The sequence below is a fragment of the Schistocerca nitens genome, chromosome 7, assembly GCF_023898315.1.
Source record: "Schistocerca nitens isolate TAMUIC-IGC-003100 chromosome 7, iqSchNite1.1, whole genome shotgun sequence".
NCBI lineage: Eukaryota > Metazoa > Arthropoda > Insecta > Orthoptera > Acrididae > Schistocerca > Schistocerca nitens.
Genome location: NC_064620.1, coordinates 282,394,748 through 282,399,261, shown reverse-complemented (window position 1 = coordinate 282,399,261; position 4,514 = coordinate 282,394,748). Strand labels below are relative to the sequence as shown.

General features: G+C 47.1%; 1 non-coding gene across 1 annotated transcript; it reads right to left on the bottom strand.

The window, feature by feature from the left end:
• Window positions 1-4,165: 4,165 nt before the first annotated feature.
• Window positions 4,166-4,240, bottom strand: Trnas-cga (transfer RNA serine (anticodon CGA)). Its single transcript has one exon. It is a non-coding gene; the product is annotated as a tRNA-Ser (tRNA).
• Window positions 4,241-4,514: the final 274 nt, after the last annotated feature.

Below are 4,514 nucleotides of genomic sequence, written 5' to 3'. Positions count from 1 at the left end.
ATTCCCCCCTGAAGGGGGTGGGCTAGCAGCAGCCCAGTACGCTGCTCTTCAGCCTACAGAATTTTTAAAAGAAGAAGAAGATAAGAAACAATAAAAGCAGGCGATAAAACGGTGACTTAAATTGTAAAAAGGTGGAAAATTGTGGAAAGTTAAAACACAAAACAAAGGGTTGGCGATGCTAATAAAATACACAGGAAGCAGACAGCTAAAATAGTAGACAGACAATTAAAAAACACGGCGACAGTCTGGTTTCAGTTCGCAAGAGATATAAAAATTACACCCAGCGACAGTATGACTTCCATTCGCAACACTTCGGAAAAGACGCACAACACTTAACACTCACTGGAAACACCGCACTAAAACGTCGTCACGAAGATGACAGATGACACACAACAGCCAAGGGCAGATGGAGGGGGGGGGGGGGGGGACCTAGACAGATGAGGGGAAAAAAAGGGGGAGGAGATGGAAAACGAAGGTGAGGGGGAACCGACGGAGGGAGAGGACTCATAAGGAGGGGCAGGGCAGACACGAGAGGGAATGGGGAAAGGCAGAGAAGGGAAACGCAAAAGAACTCGGGGGAGAGAAGGGAGGCAGGGTAGGCGGAGAAAAAACAGGATGGAAGGGGGGGGAGAGGGAGCCCAGGAAAAGGACGGAGGAAGGGAGGGGGAGGTGAGGATCAGAGTTGATAGGAGGGATAAACAGAGGGAGAGAGGACATCATCCGGGAGGGCGAGTTGGCGGAAGTCACCTTGGGAACGGAAATGTGTAGAGATGGAGGGTAGGGGGACATAGTTGATGGGAAGGGTGGAGAATAATGTTCTAATAAACCTTCTCAGTTAACAGTTTTACAATACTTCGGCAGAGGGCAGGGGTTGGAGAGGAGCAACCAGGGGATGAGGGGGATCAAGGTGGTGGGAGGGGTAGAGTATGTGGATATGTTCGAGGGATAGGAGCAGATGGGGGAAAGGAATCAGGTCATAGAGGATCCGTATGGGGGACGGGAGGCATATTTGGAAGGCGAGGCAGAGTGCATGGTGCTCGAGGATCTGGAGTGACTATAGAATTTTGGGGGTGGGGGGCGATATCCAGGTGAGACTGGCATAACAGAGGATGAGACAGATTAAGGATTTGAAGGTGTGGAGGATAGTAGAGGGGTTCAACCCCCATGTCCAGCCAGAGAGGAGGAGTCTGAGGTGGTTGTGGGCTTTGCATTGGATAGAGCGAAGATGAGGGATCCAGGTGAGGAGACGGTCAATGGTGAGGCCAAGGTAGGTGAGGCTTGGGGAGAGGCAGACAGGATGGGCACAGGTGGTAAGGGAGAAATCAAGGAGCTGGAAGGAGCGAGTCGTACGACCTATGATGATTACCTGGGTCTTGCAAGGATTGATTTTCAGGAGCTACTGGTGAGACCATGTGATAAAAAGGTCAAGATGATTCTGGAGAAGGCGTTGGGACCGTTGGAGGGTAGGATGAAGGGCAAGGAATGTAGTGTCGCCGGCATACTGCAGAGGAGGTGTACTGCAGGGGGGGGTGGGGGGGATTGCGGCATATATGCCGTGTACAGGAGGTAGAGGAGAGTGGAGGGGACAGAGCCCTGGGGCACACATGCAGAGGGGTAGAAGGTGCGGGAATCGGCGTTATGGATGGTAACATAGGTGGAGCGGCGGGAGAGGAAGTAGGCAATCAGACGGACATAGTTGAAAGGATGGGTGGAGAATAATGTTCATCTTCTCAATTAACAGTTTTACAATACTTCGAAAATCATTCGAGATAATTTTGAGATCTACTCTCTCTAAAAGCCAAGGTGATAAGTGGCTACGGCAAGTGAATGAACTGACTGCGTTTTCCGCAAGCAATAAGGGGTGTACGAATAAGTATCATAACTATTATGATATCCGATATGTGCGTGAACAACGTACTGTTGAAAAGAGCAAACTCTCGAGTTTTACATGGTTCCCGGTAGGTAGCAGCACTATGCGTACACTTCAGTTGTTGTAAAAATTGTGTCAGGACAAGAGAAAGCGATTTGTGTTCTACGTTTTGCGCAGTGGGAGTCAGTAATAACTGTTCAGAGTGACTTTCGTATTACGTATGTTGTGGATCCTCCTACAGAACAGAGCATTAGACGATGTCATCATTTATTGATTTATTTTATTTATTTATTGCCGAATTATAGACAAGTTACCTGATTTTTTAAAACAGGTCGTACATCTTTCAATTTTCGTTTTTCATCTTTTTACAGTTTTCTTTTCTTTTGTTTTATCTACAACACTTACAAACAATAATACTTTTCAAAATAACAATAATTTAAGGTTGAAATATAAATAAAATTTCGTTGTTTTTTAAGGAGAATATAAAAAGATGATAGGATAGAGGAGAGATTTGTTAGTACCATCACCGAATGTGACTGGCGGTGAATACCCCGGAATGGTTTCTTCGAGCCGTTGACCGCCAGTTGCACACACACACACACACACACACACACACACACACACACACACACACACAAATGGTTATTAGTAGAGAAGTAGTATTGTTTATCCTATTTATTACTAATCCTATGTTCAAATGGCTCTGAGCACTGTGGGACTTAATAGTTGAGACCATCAGTCCCCTAGAACTTGCCCGAGGCAGGATTCGCACCTGCGACCGTAGCAGTCGCGCGGTTCCAGAGTGAAGTACCTCGAACTGCTCGGCCACAGCGGACGGCTAATCCTATGTATTAACTTTAGGTGACCATCCGTGTACAGCATTTCGTGATTTCTGGGCTAGATTGGCAGCACGTTGTGCTTATTTACTGTCACGTCTTGGCTTCCTCTTCCTGTTACTCCTCATTGTGACTGTTTTCGCTGTCGCTGTGGGTATAGCTGTCCACCCTCTGGAGATTATTGTTACGTTGTACATAGGGTTGTCTGTTATGTCGTGTCCGCATGTACTCTTCATGTGTTGTTTTTGCAGTACTGTTTGTCAATACGTTTAACTGTGCCCCTTGTTCTTCGTCTCTTATTGCTGTGCATATACGAGTATCAGTGTCTGCATCAGTGTAGTGTGTGTCTATTGGTCGCGTATTGCCCGCAGAAAAAGACAGTGTGTTCTGGGGAGCCTTCTTCCCCGCATGTGCATGTAGGTGCCTGCCTCAGACACGCGGTTTAAGTGCGTGGGATAAGTTCCGTATCCGGTTAACAAATGTACCATACCGCGGCTTGGATCGCAATGTTTCATTTTCAACCGCTCCCTTATGTCAGGGAGGAAGTCGTGCAGTCTACGTCGCTTATCACTTACATCCCACTCACCTTACCATGCATCCAAATGCCTACTTTTAAGGTGATGTATCGTCTCTATCGGCACACCAGTTGTTGTGCGTACCTTACCTAGTCTCCCCACCTTTAACCAGTACCTTGCAGCTCTGTATTTGATCGTGATATCTGTGGGGCATATTCCGAGCACCACACACAGTGCATCCTCTGAGGTGCTGCCGAAGGCTCCAGATAGTCTAAGTAGGACACTCATCTGCCCTCGTCTGACCGATGCTTTGTGGGTGACCACGTTCAGTCTATTGGCCACGTGCTAGCTGCGAAGATGAGCACTGATTCGAACAGCGCACAGTGGCATGTTCCGTATGACTGGTAGAGGTAATCTGCACTGTTTTGAATTCAGCCTCACCAGTTTGTGTAGTATTTTTTCTGCTTTGTCTGTTGTTAGCCTTATGTGTTCGTGGAAATTCGATTTTTCATCTATGTATACTCCAAGATAGCGCGTACTGTGTGCTCGTTTGATGTTTGTGTCCCCAATTTTAACCGAAGGATTCCTTTGAAGTGATCCTCTAAGTAATGTGTATGTTGTTTTGTTTTCGGCTATCCTGAGTCTGTTCTTGTGACACCATTGTGTGATTGTTTGTAGTATTCCACTGGCATTCTCTTCCAACTGGGCTCTGTTGTTTTCAGTTAATGCAAATAATAGGTCATCTGCGTAGGCAACAATTCCGTCTGACCTGTCATCCCCATCCAGAAGTTGCAGGAGGGGGTTCGATTATTGTGTCCCAGAAGATGGGGCCGCAGATCGACCCTTGAGGACAGCCTTTGGTAATTCTTTTAATTCCAGAATGAGATTTTCACTCTGCAGCGGAGTGTGCGCTGATATGAAACTTCCTGGCAGATTAAAACTGTGTGCCGGGCCGAGACTCGAACTCGGGACCTTTGCCTTTCGCGGGCAAGTGCTCTACCAACTGAGCTACCCAAGCACGACTCACGCCCCGTCCTCACAGCTTTACTTCTGCCAGTACCTCGTCTCCTACCTTCCAAACTTTACAGAAGCTCTCCTTCGAACCTTGCAGAACTAGCACTCCTGGAAGAAAGGATATTGCGGAGACATGGCTTAGCCACAGCCTGGGGGATGTTTCCAGAGTGAGATTTTCACTCTCCAGTGGAGTGAGCGCTGATTTGAAACTTCCTGGCATATTAAAACTGTGTGCCGGACCGAGACTGTAAGGAAGAAAAAAAGGAAAATTATTTAACA